Source organism: Diceros bicornis, chromosome 2, assembly GCF_020826845.1.
Source record: "Diceros bicornis minor isolate mBicDic1 chromosome 2, mDicBic1.mat.cur, whole genome shotgun sequence".
Lineage (NCBI taxonomy): Eukaryota > Metazoa > Chordata > Mammalia > Perissodactyla > Rhinocerotidae > Diceros > Diceros bicornis.
Window position 1 is genome coordinate 78284504 of NC_080741.1, and position 23157 is coordinate 78307660.

At 37.6% G+C, this 23157-nt stretch overlaps 1 protein-coding gene and 1 long non-coding RNA gene across 2 annotated transcripts in view; one reads left to right on the plus strand and one right to left on the minus strand.

Moving 5' to 3' along the window:
* Window positions 1-23157, minus strand: part of CNTN6 (contactin 6) — a 293984-nt gene that overhangs the window by 246349 nt on the left and 24478 nt on the right. The gene's annotated exons all lie outside the window — the stretch shown is intronic.
* The window catches only part of LOC131418985 (uncharacterized), a 58913-nt gene that overhangs the window by 15284 nt on the left and 20472 nt on the right, over window positions 1-23157 (plus strand). Inside the window, exon 3 of the long non-coding RNA XR_009223121.1 lies at window positions 16558-16598. This is a non-coding gene — a long non-coding RNA (uncharacterized LOC131418985). The remainder of the gene's footprint in view (window positions 1-16557; window positions 16599-23157) is intronic.

The following is a 23157-nucleotide window of genomic DNA, read 5'->3' on the forward strand; positions in this document are numbered from 1 at the left end:
TTGAGGCAAAATAAAGGATCCAGGGTATAAACTTAACTTAAAAGAACTTTCAGAAGCTCTAAAAAGTTTTAAGAAATGCATCACTAGCACTTTATTTTAGATGAGGTTTATAGGCCTTGCAGTCTCTTAAACGTCATTTTGACTTGGAGAAGTGGATGTCAGTCCACGACTCAACTGCTAAGGTTATTGTTCTGTTATTCCTGGACAAACTTTGTTCCCTCTAGACCACAGCTGGGTCCTTTTTCTCTCATAGAATTTCTCAATGCAAAAGTAACAATTTCAAACACTTTAACAAAAGAATATGTGTAGCTCCACAATCCCTTTCTTGCAATTCCAAATTTTTTTTTTTTTTAATCTTGTAAGTTGGGTGACAAAATTCATTTGGTGGTAAAACTTGTCCTGAATTAATGTGAGGTTTTTTAGTCCATTTTATCCAACTTAGTATGAATATGTATATGTTTTGCTGCTGAACCAGAAATGCCGGTTGATGACAGAGCTGTTGCTCATTGGAGGTGTTGTCTAAACACATATAAATTTGTACCACATTGCCTTTCTAAAGGCTAAAATAGGAATCAGCAAACTATAGGCTGCCAACCAAATTTGGTCCGCTGTCTGTTTTTGTAAATAAAGTTTCACAGGAACCCAGCACGCCTGTTTATTTACACACTGTCTATGGCTGCTTTTGTGCTACAAAGGCAGAGTTGAATAGTTACACCAGAGACCATATGGCCCTCAAAACTGAAAATATTTACTATCTGGCCCTTTACAGAGTTAGAGCTTCTGGAAGTTCTTTTGCTGATCCCTAGTCTAATACATTCTAAACTCTAAAATACATCTAGCTGTAAAGATTTCAGGTAAAGGATGTGGAACTGTATTTCTCTAACCCCATGTCTACATACTCAGCCAGAATACCACATGTTTAGCAGAAAAAATGGGTCCTTTATTTTGAAGTAGACCTTGGTGGTCTAGTGATTAAAGCTTGGCACCCTCACCACTACAGCCCAGGTTCATTTCCTGGTCAGGGAACTATGTCACCCATCTGTTGGTCCTCATACCGTGGCAGCAGCATGTTGCTGTGATGCTTGAAAGCTGTGCCTCCGATATTTCAAATAGCAGCAGTGTCACCCGTGGTGGACAGGTTTCAGTGGAGCTTCTAGACTATGGCAGACTAGGAAGAAAGACCTGGTCACCGATTTCTGGAAAAATTGGCCATAAAAACCCTATGAATAGCAGCGGAGCATTGTCTGATGTAGCACCAGACGGTGAAAGAATGGCTCAAAAAGAACAGGCAGAGTTCCGCTCTATTGTACACAGGGTCGCTAGGAGTTGGAATCCACTCGACGGCACTAACAACAAATTTTGAAGTACCTTCAGCTTGTGAGTGTCCTCCCTTAAAATGATCTTTTTGTACCATGTGTTGTCAATCAGCATTTGACCCCAGAAGGCAGATAAGAGAAGAAATCAGAAACAATTCCTGTGACTGTGAGGTCGTACCCAACGCTAATTTTTCTTAGCCCGGACACCACTAACAGCTTCTTTGTTCGGTTTAGAATTTTTCAATTTTTTAAGAAATGGAAAACCATCACTCAATTTCTTCCCTGGCCATAAAACCATTTGTCAGTCTATGAATGTGAAACAATTGCCAGGAAATCAAGAATGATTAGGGAAGTCAAGTATTTGCTAGACTTCAGGCAGTGGGGAATTCTGGGAGGTTGCTGCCATGTTTAACTGTGGTATTCCCAACAGACATAGGAGACAGTGGGAGTTATCAAAAGAGAGATGGTATCTCTATTCTTTATCTTTTACAAAAGAATTTTCCAACTGTTCTTTGCACTGGGAACTAGGAACGTTTGGCTGAATAAAAATGCAGAGTGGATGTGCATGTGTAGCTCTGTAACAAGCCTTTGAAAGGGGCTCATGAAGGATTCTAGCTGGTACTCATCCAACACAGTTACAATCTACAGAGAATGCCTAAGATGACCTAACATATCACACTGAATGACAGAAGGAAAACATGGAAAGTTATTACTGCTCAACTCTCTCAATCTGATGCTCTTTAATATCTCTAGACATAGCTATGTGACATTAATTTGGGTGATGGAGAATTATGTCCATTAAAACATACTGTTTATAGAAATCCTCAGGTCAATTACAAATTATACCTGTTTCTCACTCCTTTTGTACTATCTGAAACGATTTTCTCACTTTGGTAGTAGGAAAAAGAAACTAGTACTAAATGGCTTTGGTGATTGCTTTAAATAGAGGGTAATAGAACGGCCAATGGAGGAACATTACTTACAATATTGGCCAACTTCTCTCTCTAACTGTGTCTTACTTGTGTTGCTTTAGCATGAAAGGAAACTATTGTTGAAATGCATTACTCCTAATGGGCTTTATTCTTCCTCTACTTACAGCAACATTGCTTTGACATTAGAGAATTTCAGAGCAGAGATCAAGATTCATTTTCAGATGGCATGTTCATCATCAGAACAAATGTGCTCAGCACTAATTGCCCTTTTGTTGTTAATTGACCTGTTAATTAACTGCATCAGATAAATTAAAACCCCCAAATCCATTTTCTTCAGGTAGCCCCACTGTTTTATTTCAGTGTGATAAAAGTCCAGGGCCAGACAGAGAAGAAAATGCTTAATAATTTTTACAACAGATTTCCAATCTCAGCATTCATGGAGTTATTTACTATCAAACTAAATCAATAATAAATTAAAAAATGAAATATTTATGATCTGAAAAAATCTGGTTTAGACTGGGAAACCCCAATTGCCATTAAGTCAGGCAAAGTAGCAAGATAAATTGTGCCATCACAGCCTTTGTTTTCAGAATATAATGCTATCACTTATGATAATTGTTATGCCAGCTCTCAAAATAGGCAGTCATAATAGATGATAGATTAGTAGAAAGATATCACACAGCATGTTTAATGCAATCATAGAAGAAGCATTACTTCTTTTCTTAGAGGAGGCATGATTACATGTTAAGTTGTTAGCAGCATGAAATAAATGCAAACATGTTTGCTTTGAAAATAGTTAGAATCATTTCTACAATTTCTTTATCAGAGCTTTACCGAGCTGTAGAACTTAACTCAGTCATCAATGCAGTCTATATCACGTGACTTTTACTTGAGGCAGTAGAGTCTTGCTGAAAGAGCCTACTGTGAGGAAGTTTTTTTCTAACTATTGAAAAATAATACTTTCAATGAATTTCAGAATTGAAAGAAAATTATATGGATAATATAGGTCAGCTCTTTGCTTTCATAGATGAGAAAACTGAGGTTCTATAGGAGGTAAATATTTATCCCAATTCAGTTCATGACCTACAGTGAGACCTGGGACTTGAAGGCAGATCCCTGATAGAGGGTCCTTCCTACTACATGCCCTTCTTGATCTGTGACACTGGACATGTCACCACCGCATAGCTTTAGCCTCTATGAGCCTATATTCTCAACTGTAAAATACAGGTAGCTGTATCTCATTGAGACGCTCTCGGTATTTATATTAATCAGAATAAGAGAACGCAGGGTGGGTGATACTGTAGTTTAGAGATTTGTAATGTTGACTCTCCACTCCTAAAAAGGTGACGAGAAATACTTGTTGTTCAGGCATGTCAAAGTTTATTAGACTTACTACAGAAAGGGGGAATGCAACTTGATGTAGTCTTAGTACCGTCTCAGAAGGGAAAGTTATGGATGATGTTTATAGGATTTTATGGCCTGAGCTGAGAGATTTAGGTTGTTCTTGTAAAATGAGGAACTGAGTAGGATGGGGCAGAGTTTATGGCATAATAGCTTTAGATTGATAGGCACTGTGAGATAAGACTCATGACATAGGTCTTGATGTTGGTCTTGAAATGAAACTTTTATCCTCTAGAAGCAAATATTTCTGGAAGCAAGTAACTAAATTATTTTTACTTTCGATATCATTTAACACAGGGATAGGAAATTATGCCAGTTTCAGTTCTCAGTAATGAGTTGAATAATAGAATGGATGGACTACTAACCAACTGCTACAGCGGAAGTTGAGAAAGTTTTTCTATAAAGGACTAGATGGTAAATACTTTCAGTTTTACGGATCATTTGGCCTCTGTTGCCACTACTAAGCTGGACTGTTGTAGCACAAAAGCAGCCATAGACAAGATGTTAACAAATGGGAGTGGTTGTTTTTTAATAAAACTTTATTTACAAAACCACTAGCAAGGATAGGGTTTAAACCAAGGCCACAGTTTGCTAACTCCTGGCTAAAGAATCTCATGGAGAGAAGTTTCTAGTACTAAGTTCTCAGCCCAAGCCTATTGAATATTTGATTAACCTCTAGAATGACAGAAAGCTGGGAGGGATAGTGAGTACATCAGATAGCAAAATTCAGAAATATCTGGATTTACTCCATTCTTTTTAGTCCAGATAGTTCTGAATTTTGCTACTAAGATATATCTCATGTATATTCCAAATTAAAAAAAAAAAACTAATCTAAACCAGAATATTTATAGCAAGATCCTATTAAAACAAGTATGCGTACAAAACATTTTTCTGTTTTGTTTTGGAGGAAGTATAAATAGACTTACCTGGGAGTAGTATTAAAGTAGTAGAGTAAAAAAAATGTTTATGTGCTTAAGAAAAAGTAGTCAGACTGTGGGAAAATTTTCTTTTTTCCTGCTTTGCTATATTTGTCAGATTAAAGGAAAACAAAACAGATCAGTACAGGCCAAAACAGTGCCTAAATCTAATAAGATGGTATAAAATAAGAATATATATTAGGTCTTACACTTAGGTTTAAAAAATTGATCTTTTTATTCAGAATAGGAGTGGGGTGGGGAAAAGTGACTTTACATCAATTCAAGTTAAAAAAAAAAAAAAAGCTACATGTGGTAATTCTAGGCCAACATGCAATATTTGCTTATCTTTTCACATAGTTGCCAAAAATCTGGTGTAACTGAGGTTGCATTAATAAAAGTATAGTTGCCAAAACAAGGGAGGTGCTATTTCCCTCTTAACCTGCACTTGTGTAACCACATAGGGGGATTGTATTCTCTTCCGAATATCACGGTCTAAGAGGAATTTTGAGAAATTGAAAACCTCTCCTGGGGAGCAGGGCGAGGATGATGAAGTGGCTAGGAGCTTATGAGGGTCAGTGGAAAGAAATGAGTCTGTTTAGCCTGGGGAAGAGAGGATTTAGCAGGCAGAGGAGAGCCATCTTCAAATATTTGAAGGGCTGTCTTGTGGAAAAGGGATTAGACTTATTATTTGTGTCTCAGGAGAGCAGACCAAAGGGTAGATGTTTCAGGGCAGCAATTTTCAGCTTAATATCAGCCCAGAGCGTTTTAACAAGTAGGATTGTTTAGCCAGTGGTTATGTGCACTGGCTTTGAAACCTAGACAGTCTGGGTTTCTATCTCAAAACTACAGATACTTAATGGCTTTGTGACTTGAGAGAAAGTAAAATAGCCTCTCTGAGCATTAGTTTTATAATTACAAGGGAAAAAGTAGTATCTACTGTACGAGGATTATGCAAGGATTCAGTGAGATTGTGCATGCAAAGAGTAGAAGTGAAATGGTTTCTCCACGAGATACCAAGTTCTTTATGACTGGGAGTACATAAGGAGTAGCTAGATGACACTTTTTCTGGGGTATTGTAGAGGTCATTTCCACATCAAGTAGAAGGTTAAACTACATGACCTCTTAAGCCCTTCTAAACTTGTAGTTTTTCATTTCTATATAAGAGCAGGAAGCCAGAAATCATCTGTACCAGAGATCATTAGATGGTGGTCCGAAAACTAAATTCCCCTAGCAGCGTGCTTAAAAATTGGGAAACCCATATAAAAATGAACATTCTGGCTTCTCTTTAAATATATGAAAATTTGGCATCACTGAATCCACATTTCCACGCTGTAACAACACAACAAAAAGGCATTAACAACAAGCATTAGGAGTGCTTGCCCTTCAACACCATTTGCCTTAGTCTGGGAGACCCGGATTGTCTAATATCCAGCCCACCTCACTCTTTCATATCACCTGCCTGGTCTCTGAAGGCTACGTATTTGCCATCTCTGCCCTATACAGGCTAGGCGAGATAGCTGAAAGCAGAGTCGTTTTGGACTGTTTGCCAGGATAGAAAAACAGGAGGAGGAAGAGAAAGAATGGGATACCAGGAGGCTGGCTGAAAGAGAAGATAACAAGAATAATAGTAATAATACAATCTTTTGAATACTGACCAAGTACCAGGCTCCATGCCGAGGACTGTATGTACATTCTCTCATTTAGTCTTCACGGCAGTCCTGTAAGGTGCGTGAGATGATTGCTCTCACTTTATAGGTGAGGGTACTGAGGCTGGGAGGGGTAGGTAACTGAACAAAGGGTGCCCAGCTAATGAGTGGCTGGAAAGTCCCTCATCTGACCAGTCTTGGTTGGAATCCTGAGCCTGTGCTTTCCACCACAAGGGCCAATCTTGCCGACTTTGCAATTCTACCCAAAGCTGGGAGATTCAGTTCAAATTTCTGAGCATTGAAAAAGAAACATCTCTCCCTATTAGAGTTGCAAATGGAAGATTCCTCCTTCACTGTGAATAACCCGAACTGTTATAAAGCTATATGGCACTGGCAAGGGTTCCCACTGTGTGCTTTTTGGGCTTAAAACAAAAGTAGCATGCAGTCAAATACAAAGCAAAATGTGAGTTAAATAAGTGAACAAGTTCTCTTCCTGCAAGATTTCTCAGTGTCTCTACTATTCTCATGTACATTATAAAACCTGAAGAGAAGGGTATAGTACATACTGTTTCTGAGACTTCCACGATCCTGGGATTCTGTTTTCTGCAATGCTTTTCCTAGGGTAAATGCTCCAAGAACACACTTTGGGAAAACTTGATCCGGAGAAAAGAGCCCTTGACCAGAAATGCAAAGGTCTCAGCGGCCCAACTCTGCCAATAGCTAGGGATGTAATCTGAGTAAGTTTTCTAACCTCTGTTCTTAGATTGCTCACAGTAAATATTGGAACAGTAATATCTGTCCTACTGATTGCTCCTAATTTTTGTAGGGATCAACTAAATAAAGGATTTGAAAGAGCTCTCCAAATTGGAAAAGGCCCAAGATATACACAAGAGATTAAACTATTAAAGTTTCTCTCTCCTACGTAACTGATCAGGAAAATTGGTTAGATTTTAATCACTTTCACGCCAATCAGTGATTTTTCTGACCACACATAATGGCGTATCTTCTTTATTTTTAATGCACAGATGTGTCAATTTTCTGACCTACCTGGAAAAGAATTAGTAAAAGAATACCTCTATATTCATATTACCATGAATACAATAAAACTATGTAGTTGTAAGTTCTCTGCTGAGCCTCTCCACGGCTATCCTTTAAGAAAGGAAAGGGGAAAGACATTGAGCACTCACAGCAGGATGTACACTGATTCCATTCTGTTCCCTTTGGCTAAGGTTCACGGCCCCCGGCCCCCGGCCCCCGGACAATTGGACCTTTTGCCTTCTCTTCCATCAACCTGTCCCCTGATATGTGCTGCCATCGGCAGGCCTGACCTCACGGAAATAGGAGTTGCCTCGGGAGGAAAAAGCAGTTGCCTGTCAACACTGTTGCTGCAAAACTCTGGGAAATTCCTCTGCTATTGAGAGGCTAGAATTTTAAAACAAAAATAAAAAGGAGAGAGAGAGAAAAAAATAACTCATTTGGGAACAGGGAATGTCATTTCACCTCAGTCTCCTAAGTGCCCCCATTCTTTGGCTTTTTGCAGAAATGTGGATCATGCTTTTTCACTGAGGATGTGTTATTCTCCCCAAATACAAGAGCCCTGAGAGGAGAGATGCTGTGGCGTGGGGCACGGGGGATTGATCCCATTTCCCAGCCCTTTTCACATTCTATCTCCTTTGGAGATGGCATTTGAAGGCAAAAAAATCACCTGTTGACCCGATGGGACACTTCCCCACAGATGGGGTATTGAGATATTATCTCAGATTTCCCTGACTTTGTGTCTACTTCCTGCCTTCTTCCCAACAGGACTTATCTGCCTTCCAATACCTGGAAGTCTTGTTCGTATAAACAGTCCTCCACCTTTGTAAATTGATCTATAGTGTGAAAGGTGCTTTCTCAAATAAACTGTCTCATTTTGATTTTTTAAATTACCAAGAAAAAAAAAGTGAGGCTCAGAGAGATTAACCAACTCTCCTATAGCCACACAGGATAGAGCTTTTCAAAGCATTGTTTATAGTTTACACCCTCTAAACAGTGGGGAGGGAATAACAGGAGGATGTGAATCACACTTAGAGGGAAGGAGCAGTGCCTTCTGCAGTTTCCCCAAAGGGCACACTGACCAGTGAAAAGAACACTGGACCAGGAATCCAAAGCAATCAGAGATAGTCCACCACCGCCTGTCACCAGTGACGTAATTTGAGTAAATCCAGCCACAATTTCTGGTTTCAGAATTCTATGCTGAGATGGGATAGCAGGAAATTCAGCAGAGACAAGTAGGTGGCACGCCTCCAAGTAATGTAACACTACGTCAAGTATTAGGCCAACAGCACTTAGACTGTATGTCCAAGGCCAAGCTGGGCCTTGGACCCAGATCTTTTGATTTCAAGACTAAGGCCTTTTCCATATTATATACAGGAAGTACACGATTGTTGTTAGCTATCTGGTTATACATACTTGGAATTACTCGGAAAAAAATATCAATTGATTTCCAGCACAAGAGGCAGGTCGAATGTCAAGGTAGTTCTGGGAAAATGTCTAGGGAGGGAGGGGCTGTAGGGAGACTAACAGCAGAGTGTTGCTCTATAAACTGCCTTTCTTCCAGTCTCCGTGACTGCCTATTAGACTAAGGGATCTGTGGAAGGAAGGGGAGCATCAGAGAACAGCCACATTTCCACCACAGGAGTTCCCTTTCTCCGCATGACATAAACAAAAGGCCATAATTCTGGGGCCTAGTCCCAACCTAATCAGCAGTTCATTTGCATATAGGTAGATGCCCACTACTTCCCCAGCTCTTATGTCCAAGATGGCGTTGGTTCTGTCAGTTCACCCACGTCTGAAGGGAAATGGAAAGGAAAATAGAGTCATTGACTCAGTGGCTCTGTGAGCTCCTAAGAGGAGATAGTAGTAGCTAAGAGTCCACGCTCTGTAGCCAAGCTGCCTTGTTTCAGTCCAGCCTCTCCCTCTCACTAGGTAAGAGACTTAGTACTAGTTACTTAACTCTTCGGTGCCTTAGTTTTCTTATCAGTAAAATGGGAATAATAATAGTAGCTACTTCCAAGTTTGAGGTGAGGATAAGTTAATTCATATAAACTGATTAGAACAGCATCTCATATGAAGTCAGGGATCAATAAATAATAGCTGCTATTATTATTGTCATCAGTATTATTAAGTACAAAACAATCAAATTTAAAAGATCAGGTCATTTTCAAGGATGCCTCTCTCTTTGATTATATTGGTCCATCTTCCTGGAATTCTCTAATTTTAGCATCCTGCCAAGATTTAATGACTTTTATTCCATGAAGATTTTTATTATATCTTCATTTAGAAATGCTTTCACTTTCCTTTCAACTTCTAATCAATTTATCTTTAATGAACGAATGAATAAAATATTTAAGGTATGTCTGCTTTTTCATGATATATTTTGCATGGTCTATTTTTCAGGATGGTGAGTGTGTGTGTGTGTGTGTGTGTCCTTGTACACAGGAGGGATTAAGTTACATTAATTCACTGTATGAATAGGTAATTAGTTACTACTTATGAGTGACTTAAATGTTATCTCAGGGATGTTAGGGAAAAAGCGATCCAGAAGCAATAATAATTTTGAAAGCCACTGTTCTCTTTGTTATCTCAATAGAATTTAGTACAATCTCCCTGAAAGGTGATTCACTAGAACTTTTAAATAAGAGGAATGAAGAGAAGTAAGTAGGCTTAACCTGGACTAACTGCCTTCAAGTGACTATTATCCAGACAGAATAAGAAAATAAACGAGAGAGTAATTATTTTTGCACTAAAGTGACTCCAGTCAAGGCCGATGCCACCCACTCCTCTTCAAATCTTTTTTAACCTATGCGTCTTGTGCGTCATCAGTGGGACAACCATTCTTTAGGCCCCCAGAAGAGGTGCGTATCTAGAAAAGGGCAATGATTTTGGATTCTGCACCTGAATCTCCAATGGCTTAAACTTGGCCTCCCAAGTGTAAAGCAGTACCAGGGCACGACACATTTTAGGCTTATTGGTTGCAAATAGATTTTAAAAGATATGAGTTTGAAAACGTATTGATCACATTGCAAGATGTTATTCAGAGGTGTTGGAGTAAATGAAATATAAGCACAGCTGCATACTTCAGAAGTTTCAGGTCCAACCTGCTTGTCAATTCCCAGAACGTACTAGTTTTTCAGGGATGTACACATATAAATAAACTAAATGCATATAGAAAAGCACATACATCTTTTCTGTCCAAATCTCTTTCCTTCACACTATCTGACATAAACTCCCTGATGTCCTGACCAGAGCAGTATTTTTGGTTCAGTATTGTTCCTGATTTCTGTATTGCCTCCTGGGGACCTGCCTGTCAAACAGCTAATGTGAATTTTCTCATGAATGCCAATGATATACGGCTACCTTTTCCTTCGAACTTTTCATCCCTCAGGCACTCTAAGTACTCTGTGACTACTTCCAAGATATCCATAACTAGATGAATAGCAATTACTTGTAATAGAGGGTAGAAAAAGCAGAGGTCATTTTTATTCCCAGAGGTCTGGGAAGACTTAACTACACGGATACAGCATTTACTGAAAATCCTCATAACCCTCGAGTATGATGAATGGTCACCTCTGTCTCTGCTCTGTCCCGGGAGGTTCCCAAGTGCCAGTGCCCTGAGGTCTCCCTAACCACACAGAGAAGTTCGTCTCCATTCCTTCTCGCATGTTAACTTCACTGGAGTTTAGTGAGCACTTTATTCAATTCCAGTTCCATTCAAAATAAAGGTTTAATTTGCTTGCCTGTCTTCTGGGGCTAATGTCCCTTTCTTGAACACGCACACTCCCATTAACTCAAGAACAACCCCCTAAGCAGACTTTGATTTGACTCTGAGGGACTAATTGTTCCTTTGGAAGCTTGCACCCAGCTTCTGCCATCATCAACAAGAATGTCCCTTTGTGTACCCCATATCCCAGGGCAGAACTGGGCATGAGACACGATCATGAGACTTTATGTGACTAGTGGCTGATAATTCACACTCTACCTACTTCTGAGCTCAAGTGCTGAATTTCTAGGATGCATATCCTAGTGCCCCACCTCCCCTGAAGACCTACCATTTGCAGGCAGAATACCAAGACATCACCTCCTGCTAAGTATAAAGAACTTTTATCACGTAGGAGATATCAGATCAGGCCTTAGCAGAAGTTAGCTTTACCAAACATCTCCAGGGTCCACCTCTTATGTTAATGGGTCAACCTCCCAGTTGAGAAAAACAGTCGTCAGTTCCTTTGCTTTCTTTATATTCTATGAGTTCAACTTTATAATTTACATTCAAAGAATCTCTGCAGACAAAGTAAAATAAAAAGTTCCATCTTAATTAAGAAAGGACTCACTCTCCTCAACTCTTAGCTGAGTTCCATTTGTAACAGCTGTTATAAACCAGCTTAAAGAAAAATGAAATGATTTGCCTGTTGACACAGAGAGGCAGGGGCTTACCTGTATATGTGTATATCTTTTCATATGGGTGGACTAATTCATTTATAAAACATTATCTTCTTGTTCACCCTAAAGTAGACTGTGAGTCAAGGACTTGAGTGCAAGAAATTTAGCTGGGAGATGATCCCAAGAAACACTGGAAGGGAAGTGGGTTAGTCAACAGAGTGAAGCCAGTAAAGGTTTGTTATCAGGACAGTTATCAGTGTGGTCAACTGGATCTCAGTCTCTCTGCAGAGCACTGGGTACAGAACAATGTTCAGTTATCTCAACTGAGGGGCACGGAAGATGGCTACTTATTTATCAATTCCCCATCCATCATTGATTAAGGGTTGCTTCTGGGAGCATTGACTCTCAGGCAATTCTAGTTTGTCTTGCATGGAGAAAAGCATGTTTCCTAGGCCAGAAAACAGTCAGAGGTAGTTAGGTTTTTACAGTTTTACGTAGTCATCAGGGTTGTAGTGGTGAATCCTGGGGTTGGGTATGGGAGTGAGAGATATATTGAGAGCATGAACAACAACTGCTACAATTATTAAACCTCTACCATCTATTAGATGTAGGGTTAGATATCAGCCTTGAAATGCAGTCAGTGCCTTTTATAAAGATTGGACTTCAGCAAAGATTTTTATTACCAAGATTTTTATTGCTAATAATCAATCTTCTTGTTCTGCAATTGGCTTTTTCATTAAGCAAAGAGACGCTAGAGAAGACAGGACTTTCAATAAATAAGTCACACTAAAAATTAAGGTTTGGCCTTTCAAACCAATTTCTAAACTCCACATTAAGGAAATGTATATATCTACCTATACACGTGTGTATGTATATATTCAAAAGGATTTATTATTTGATAGAAGTAATGATGAAAAGTTAAAGAAAGAAAACAAAAGTTATTTTATACAAATGAACATTGCCTGATGTAAACAGTTTTCAAAAGCATGACCTGGGACTTTAAATCAATAACTATTGATAAATATATAGCAAGTCATGTCTAAAACCAATTCATGTACACGACATTCAAGCTACAGCACATATGCCTCCAGCAGCTGTCATGTAGAAAGCGTCGTATGCACCAACATCAATGCTGCAAACTTGCTGGAGTTGAGAAAAGCATCTTATATTTATACAGCACTTTGAATATTAGATTGCATTTCACATTCATATTTTTACTTAAACTTCATAAATATATGTGAGCAAAGTATTATTCACATTTTACAAAAGATGGAAAGTGACAATGCAAAAAGTCAGGTGATTTGTGATAGGTCACAAAGCTAAGAAAAGTCGGAGCCAAAAATCAGCCCAAACCTTTTTCCAGTTTGTGTGTACACACATGAAATCAACGCAATTCCAGCTACTATTTCACTTGCAACTTTTGTTCAGATCAACAGGAACAAATTTCTTGAGTTTCCTGGGAGTGAAGGGTTTCCTGGGATGCGATACTTTGAGTTCTATAATCAGGGCCATCCCAGGCAAACAGGGAAAGTTGGACCCTCTAACTGGCACTTAAAATATGCACATAATTTTAGAAGCATATGCTGAAGTCTTTGGCACTCACACTGCTCTGTAGATGTTCTCTAAAGTTACAGTTCTATAATAGCACACTGCTAATCTCTTAAGATTGATAGTATTCTATAACTTTATTTTCTAAACTAATCCATTTTTTCCTAAGTGGTTCCCAAGAATAGCATTAGCCACATTTGTATTTGAATACCCTTCTCAGAATGTATTTTACTCATTTTTCACTTATATCCGTTTACATGAATAGTAAAAAGAAAACCATACAAATAAAAGAAGGCATATACCTAGTTGTTCCGATATTGAAATTAAGATTAGACGAGATAAGAAATGAAAAACAGCCTATCCAAAATAGCTTTATGGAGTATAATAGTACTCAGAAAGCTTGAATTATTAAAAGTCCAATATCTTTCAATTCATAATTTGAATATATTCAAAAATATAAATAAAGGGGAAAATCAGTTCTAATGTTGCCATTTGTTTGATCAAAAACTTTAGAAACAAACAGCTACCACGAGCATGTTGTTCTGTAGTAATGCGTGTATCTGTAGGAGGCTGCTGACATTCAGAAGGAAAATAAATTAGGTGAATAGGTAGTGACTTTATCTCCCCGAAACCAGCACAGCTAAATTCCTCACTCCCAAACTCAACGATTCCATCCCTTGAGGCTTCTCCAGGACAATCATTCATCTATGTACCTGAGTTTTGATGTAGGTACTGTCTGTAATTTTCTGTGTAACTCGAGGAAGGTACTTTGCTTGTTTGAATGTCAATTCTTTATCTGATAAATTGTGGAATGGGGAGGCAGTTGGACTAGATGATCTCCAAATTACCCAGAGGATGAATTAGAGAGGTTGACCTAATGACAAGAACACTACAGCTGTCCCTAGATTAATGGAGCAGCACAGGGTGGGAGGGGGGCCCATTCTGTATCTTGGCTTCACATGTCATCCTGGTCACTTCAGGGTGTCGTCATGTGGGGATTAATGCAACAAAGTAAGCATTATGTAACAAAATGTCAAAAACACATTTATGGTGCATAAATTGAAGGCTGTGGTCTGAAAAATTATATTCTGAGATGAAAGAAAGAGAAAGAGCAACTTCAAAAGGATGAGGTAATTGATTCAGATAGGGCTGTGTCTCTACTATTCAACAAATAGATTAGGACAACTCAGGTGGGATCTAGAAGTAGATAAAGGGAAGCCAATAATGTAAATCTGGTTGGTACATACTTAATTGAGAATATTTCTTATGGACTGCCATTCCCTGCTACACAACTTTGAACCTCTAGGCCCTGAAGTGGGTGCTCACTCAATTTTAAAGACATACTCTTTGCTCTCTATCTTTCATAGTTTTTTTTTTTTTTCCTTGAACAATCTATATTTCATGTATATATACACCCACACAAAATTGAATGGCTGTATCAGATATTGAAGTTTCACATACTGAGAATCTCACTTCAACCATTGCTTTAGCCTAATGGAAGGCCCTTAAAAATTCTGAAAAAATAGTTCTGTGTTAGATTGCCTTTCCCAGTGGGCAGGAATCCCATCAATAAAATATATTTAATGCTGAGAATACTTGATATCAAAGGAACAGATTAAAAAGTGAAAAACTCAATCAACCTATTATTTTTGTACGCAAGACATGAAACTAGTTTATTGACTTCACAGATTTCCTCTGGCTGTGTCAGCTGAGTCAAATTATTGGTTAGTATTATTTAGCAATGGCCCCAGTTGAATCTCATGATTATAGGGGAATAAAATATAGTTATTTAGAGAGGTCTATGTGCTTACATATATTTCTGACAGTAGATATCACTATAGATTAATTTGATTTGTAAAGTTTAGAACTCAAGGAACTTATGTAATTGAAAATGGATTTGGCTTACAATATGCAAAGTATCAATCTTATGGAATTTTCCTCCTTTCCATTATATTATAATATTATTGGTATATAATAGGAATATTTATATAAAGTTGTAATATCCACAGAAATTCATTTTCCTTTTTTGTGGTTGTTGTGTAACTATTACCAGACTGTGCTAGGATATGTCTTTTAAGCAACCATGTTTCCATATCCCTTAGTAAAGGAAAACAGGCATTTTCAACTTTTCTATTTTACTTGCAAATAAATAAATACTTTTACAAAAGTATATGTAAAGTATATATAAAATATATAAAAAGTATATACTTTTTTGTGTGTGTGTGAGGAAGATGGCCATGAGCTAACACCTGTGCCCATCTTCCTCTGTTTTGTATATGAGATGCCACCACAGCATGGCTTGATGAGCGGTGCATAGGTCTGCACATGAGATCTGATCCTGCGAACCCCAGGCCACCAAAGTGGAGTGCACGGACTTAACCACTACACCACTGGGCCAGACCTGAAAAGTATATACTTTTATATAATTTATATTTTATATATATATATATATATATGTATGTATGTTTATACATATGTATAATTTAGGATGTTTAGTTTATATATGTAATATATATATTTTGTATATATATTTTATACATATATGTGTGTGTGTGTGCATAATATATATGTATATTATACAAAATTTAGGATGGTTAATGCGCCAGTGATGTGGTGATGACCTATCAGACAACCAGGAGATAAGAGGATTCAGGACCAGTGGGCAAGGTGCTAACTCTCCAGATGACTTTCCATCTATCCTTGCTTTGGTCACTTGGGAAGTTTCTAGTTGGTATTGGGAGAAGGAGGCATGTGGAAGAGACATGAGAAGAAGTTCTAAATGTAACGATTATGCATTCTTTGTAAAAACCTTTCTCATCTCCTCTGGCTTGACCCAAGGCATTTCTTTCAGTCCATAAAGTGTGGTATCTACAACCAAAAAAAATCTCATGTAACAAATATTGACTGATGACCTACTACGAGCTCTTTGTGTCAGTGATAAAAAAAATTGAACAAGGCAAACATGGTCCCCGCCCTCCTGAAGCTTTTATTCTAAAGGTAGTGATGTCAGAGACAGTGGGAAAATAGGCAGAGTCACAGTAAATAAAGATCACGATAAGTATGAAGAAGGAAATGAATGGAATAGTAAGACAGTGACCTGGGGTGTAATGAGATAGGAGTGTCATTGCTGCTACTTTAGATAAACTGATGAGGGAAGATCAAATCTCTGAAAATCCTTCCAGCTAAATGGACTCTTGTCTTACTACATGATAAGACAAAAGTGGGGAATAAGTCTGAGGATCAGATTTAACTTAACCACCAGAATCAGATTTATCTTAACAAGCATCTATAATTAGCATATATTTGTATATATGCATATGCTTTTTTTTTTTAATATCATGTACTGATTTAACTTTCTCTACAATTTTCCATATTGCAGATGAGAAAATGGAAGCTCAGGAAGCCTGCAAGCAAAAGAAGGTAATGAAATCTGAAACTTTTCCAAACAATTATCAATTTAAATATTTAGACAAACATATGAGGAAGACAAAAATACTCTGAGGAACATAATATTGATTTAGAAGATTGGTAGGCCTTAGAGAACTCCTATGATTCTAGAGGTTTTGGAGTGTAGCTAATGGTAAAAGGAGATATTAGAATTTGAAAAATGCTGTGAAATATAAAAGCAAACAAACTGAAAACTACAATCCCCAAAAGGCAGAACACATCCAGCTCGCCACGATAACATGGTGTTGGTTTTTGTCTTAAATCTTTTCTCCTAAGATGATATCATCTCAGTGTATTGGGGTTTGTCAAATAACCATTAGGATATATTCTCAGTACTTTGATTAGATTAAGTGGAAAAGTAGGCTTGGATTTATAGAAATTCACATCACAGCCAACTCTTACTTGAAACATTTCTAGTCCATAAAGCAACACTGAAACTTGAGGCATCTTGCTGACACTATGACTTATTTTTTAATATTTGTAAAGGGCAATAAGTAAGAATGAGTTCTTATATCATTTTACAAGCTGGATGGCTGGTTAGTAGTCATTTTTATTCTGACCTGGTTTGAACTTGCACAATACTCACATTGCCTCTGGCATTTCATTGTGTGCAGATTACATTTTGTTTCTTTCTCTAGCAATTGGACATTGCCTGGGAAAACCAGAAATTCCTAGAAAACCATGCCCTAAGCCTATTGATTTAAAAGACTGAAATGAACTGCTTTCTTTTGCCCCAAATTCCACTTTCAAATCTTGCTTGTGTATCTGATAATTTATTCAACAACCAATCCTAAAAATTAGTGCTCTAAAACTCTGGGTCTGTGTATCTTTGCACAGATACTGGATCAACAATTTGATAATTTTAAAAAATCAAATGTAGGCCAGCCCTGGTGGCCTAGTGGTTAAGTTCAGCTCACTCCGTTTCTGTGGCCCTGGTTTGGTTTCCGGGAGCAGACCTATACCATTTGTCTGTCAGTGTCCATGCTGTGATGGTGCCTCACATGCAAAAAGAGGAAGATTGGCAGTGAATGTTAGTTCAGGATAATCTTCCTCAGCAAAAAAATAAAAAAATAAAATAAATAAAAATTATTAACAGTCAGTTATGGGTAACGCAGAATAGCAAAGATATAGATAACTAAAATAAAAATATTTTAATTAGTATTTCTGTTTCACAGACGTATCAGAGGTGCACACACAGAAAACATTAACTTACATTTCTTAACTACCACATTTCCTGAATTTTACAGATAAAGAAAAAGGAATTTTGGCTGATTCATTCATTTATTTTTGTGTTCTTTCCATAATTAAAAAAAAAAAAAACTACTGCATAAATGGCAAAGTTCTAGGTCTTGAAGATACAATAGTGAGCAATAGAATTGTACATGATCCTCTAAGACCTTATACAAATTACCATGTTATTTTAATAAATTCTGATAAATGTTATGACATAAACAGTGTTGGTATGGGGGGAAAGACTACAAAAGTGCCTCTCTGAGTCTACAGAGAATCAGAAAACCTTCCTAGAGGAAGTAACTGAGAACTAAAGAATGGATATAAGTAAAACCTAGTGATGATGTTGGGGAGTGAGGAAGGGGAAAGGATGTTCTGATTGGGGAGAATTACATGTGTAAAGGATAAAAGCAAAAGATAACTAGGCTGACAGAAAAAACTCAGTGAGGTTCAGTATGGCTAGAGCATGGAAAGAAGAAGGTAGGAGACAGTAGGGTGTTTGGAGGAGGCTGAGGAAAGAGAGACCAGACGACAGGTTAGAGAAAGAATGGTGACCTACACTAGAGGAATGTTAGCAGGTTTGGTATAATTCAAAATTTCTCAACCTGGGCAATATTGACACTTTGGAATTGCTAATCCATTATTGTGGGGGGAAGGGGAGCTGTCCTGTCCTCTGTAGACTGTTTAGCAATGTCTTAGCTTCCACACACCAGATGCCAGCACCACCCTCCTCCAGTTGTGATAATCAATAATATCTTGTCATTGGCAAATGTCTATGTAGCGGGCAAAATCACCACTGGTCCAACATCACATTAAAAGGATTACACATCATGACCAACTGAGATTTATCCCAGGAAGGCAAGGATGGTTCAACACAACAAAATCAATCAGTGGAATATATCACATTAATAGGATGAAGGTACAAATAATGATTATTTTAACTGATGCACAAAAAACGATTTGACAAAATCCGGCATCCTTTCGTGACAAACACAATTAGAAAACTAGGAATAGAAAGGAACTTCCTCAAAATGATAAAGGGCATTTGAGAAAAACCTACAGCTAATATCATACTGAATGGTGAAAGACAAAAAGCTTTCCCCCCAGGATCAGAAACAAGACATGGATGCCCTCCTTTGCCATTGCTATTCAGTATTGTACTTGAAGTTCTAACCAAGGGAATTAGCAAGAAAACAAAATAAAATACAAGAAAATTGAGAAGGAAAAAAAATAAAACCATCTCTATTTGCAGATGGCATGATTCTATATACAGAAATTCCAAAGAATCCTAAAAAAAGCTACTATAGCTAATAAGTGAATTCAGCAAAGTTGCAGGGTACAAGATCAGCACACAAAAATCAGTTGTGTTTCTATATACCAGCAATGAATGATCTGAAAAGAACATTAAGAAAATTATTCCATTTATAATACCATTCAAAAGAAGAAAATACCTATGAATGAATTTAACCAAAGAGGCAAAAGACTTGTACACTGATAACTACAAAACATTGCTAAAAGAAATTAAGAAAGACCTAAATAAATGAAAAAACATCCCATGTTCATGTATTGGAAGATTTAATATTGTTAATATGTAAATGTCAACTACCCAATGCGATCCACAGTTTCAAAGCAATCCCTATTAAAATTCCAATGGTCTTTTTTGTGGCAATGGGACCTCTCATATATTGCTGGTGGAAAAGCAAAATGGCACAACTACTTTGGAAATAGTTGGAAAATGTTTATTAAGTGAAACATAACATACAACCCTTCAATTCAACTCTTAGGTATTACCCAAGGCAAATTAAAACATATATCTACCCAAATAATTGCTCACAAATGTTAATAGCTACTTTATTCATAATAGCTCCAAACTGGAAGCAACTCAAATGTCTGTAGTAGGTGAATAGATAAACAAATTGTGATATATCCATATAATGGAATACTACTCAGCAAAAAAAAAGGAACAAAGCTAGTGATACATGTAATTACATGGATGAATCTCAAAAATATTATGCTGAGCTAAATGTCAAGCATAAAATGATACCATACTGTATGACTCCATTTATACAAAGCTCTAGATTCAGAAAAAAAACTAATCTGTAGTGGTAAAAATCAGATCATTGATTGTGGGTAGGTGATGTGGTAGGACTGATTCCAAAAAAGCATGAAAGAACTTTTGTCAGTGATAAAAATATTCTATATCCTGACGATGGTGGGTAGTTACCTGGTAACATACATTTTTCAAACTCATTAAACTTAAAATATGTATGCTTGTTATATGTGAACTATATCTCAATAAAGTTGACTGTAGCCCAGTAGTTAAGATTTGGCATCCTCACTCACTGCCATGCCCAGGTTCATTTCTGGTCAGGGAACCACACCACCCATTTGTCAGTTGTCATACTGTGGTGGCTGCAGGTTGCTGTGATGCTGAAAGCTATGCCACCAGTATTTCAAACACCAGCAGGGTCACCCTTGTGGGACAGGTTTCAGCAGGGCTCATAGACTAAGACAGACGAGGCAGAAGGACCTGGCCACCCATTTCAAGAAAGATTAATCGACCATGAAAACTCTGTGAATAGCAGCAGAGCATTTTCTGATACAGCACAGAGAAGATGGTGCAAAATGAAATGAAAAAATGGGCAGTGTTCCCCTCTGCTGTACACAGGGTCTCTAGGAGTCAGAATTGACTCCATGGCACTAACAACACCTGAAGTTAACTAAAAACATATTCTGGAGGGAAGCAAGATGGAGTGAAGGGGAATGTACAAATGAATAAAAGGGTAGGAAAATAGGGAGAAAGATATGCTTATCTAAGACTTGAAGTCCATGTGTTTATGCACTTTTGCGTAGAATTCTCTTTCGGGCTGGTGGTTGGCTTTTGTTCTTTTGCTAGCACCTTAACATTTTTGAGTGCACTCTGTTCTGCTGACACTGTCTTTCAAAGTTCCTCAGAACCTGGTAATAAGACAACCCAGTTTAACTATTTCTCAGAACTTTTAAGAAACAATTCAAATATTCTAGGGGCAAAAATCGGACCATCAACAAATAAATAAAACGATAATCATATTATAATCTACATCTACTGACTTTAAAAGGACTGAAATAATCACTTTACTAATAGTTCGGCTTAAAAAGTCATATTACAATTATTTGGAAAAAGGAATCTGAAAGAACCTGTAACACTTTTTCCAGTGCGTCCTCTTTCACTTCTGCCACATGGACTTCTTTCCAAAAATCCTTTCTTCGGTGGGTGGAAAAATGTGAGATGGGTCAGTGAATTTGACCCGTTATGTATGATTCTGTGAAAAGCTAGCCACTTACCATTCTCACCTTATGAATTTATGGATCAGAGATTACATTTGTAAATAAAAAAAAAAAGGAGAGAGGGAAATGATATTTTCTATAGGGGAATTGGAAAGCAGCCATCTTATTAGCACGAAGGTCGTCAGTCTGGCAGAAAACAATAACAACACAAATGCGAAACTTAACTCTCAGATGTCTCTTGGAGTTGCCAAAACCATTTCCATTAAATTATAAATTAGCGATCAATGACTGTATGAAAAACCAAGTGACCAGTATTTGAATTGAGGAAAACAGCATGAATTGGATTTGTTTCGGAAATAAATAAATATTCATCCTTTTAGCAATTATGTTACCATATTGACCACCTGTCCACCAATTATAAAATCAAGAAGAGAGGAGAATAATAATTGAGAATGAGAGTTGAAAAAAATGATGGAAAAAGTACATTATTAGGGGTCTAAGGACCTTTGGATCAGTGAATTGTGAAACTGTGGGCAAGTCACTTAACCTAGAAGGTCTTATTTTCTGCATTTATGAAAGCAGAAGTTTAGACTAACGTCCCTCTTCTCTTGGTTTTGGAGTCAGTGGTCACCCTAACACCCAATTTTTGACCAAATCATCTCACTTTTCTTCATTGAAACCTCTATTAAATAAATATTTAACTATCTCAAGAATATCTTTCTCAATTCATTTTTAGAAATGTTTGCTTCTTTTTAGGAGGCAATTTATTTGAAATGAAGTTACAATTCCTCCATTCTTCTTCTTGTTTATTGACATTACTATTCCATTAATCATACAAGTCAGATACTTGGGAATCACTCAAAGCCCGACACTTTCCACCCCCACCCTCCATGTATTCAATTAGTCATGAGGTCTTGTAGATATAACTTCTGTTCTATCAAAGGCTTCTTTTTACCTTTAGGATAATGTCTAAACTGATCAATGAGGTGCAAAAGGACTTTCCTCAGATTCTGGCATTTAACAACAACAATAATAACAATAATGGATTAACAATTAATAGTTTGCAAACATTACTACGTGCCTCCAGCAGTGTTTAGTACTTAGCTGTGCTATGTATGGATTATATCACTTAATCCTCCTGAAAAAATGGGATAGGTATTTGGTTAGATTGGCTTTCTTCAGCAGCAGACTCTGAGACAAGGACTTGTCTATTTGGAAGTGATCACAGCAAGCACAAGTGAGAGGAGGGGAAAAGGGAGACAGAGAGGGGAGAAAACCTAGTAAAGTGTGCAAGATGGAGTGGGTCACACTGTTCCTCTGCAGACCCTCTGAGGAACCATAGAGTATACACTTTGGGATCGTTTCAGGAAAGGATGGAGAAGATGCATTATTTATTGACCTATTCACCTACTGCTTTACTTCATGAGGACATCAAACAACCTGGCACTTCTTGTCAGCATTTCCGATTTGCCTTATGTGTTGATCAGCAAGCTCCTTGGGTCTCTCAGGCAAAGAAGCAGAGAGCAACACAGGAGCATAAAGGAGGGAAGCTTGGAATTCTCCAATGGCATCTTTGATGAACTTAGAGGCATAGTGATAGGATGTGGGTTAGCCTTCTACAGTACTTATGAATGTCCCCAATTTTCTGATATGGAAATTGATATAGAAACTTAGAAATAACTTGACCAAGTGTACACAAGTCGTGTATCCATAATACAAAACCAGGAAGATAGAGTCCAAAGCCTGAACCTTTAACCATTACACTGCATTGCCTCTCTGTCTCTTAGTTCTCAGCTGTGTGGAACTACTGGCAGATCCCTGAACAGAACTTGCTATTTCCAGTCTTTGCTTCCTTATCTCTCTGGCTAGCATGTTCTTCTGTCCTCGTCTACCTTGTAAACATCAAATAGTATTCCAAACCTCTCAGAGATCTTTTCATTTAAAAAATTTATTTATATTCTTATCAAAGTAATACAAGTATATATATTTATGAAGTGCTAGAAGTCTTAGAACAATAACAACAATAAAAATACAA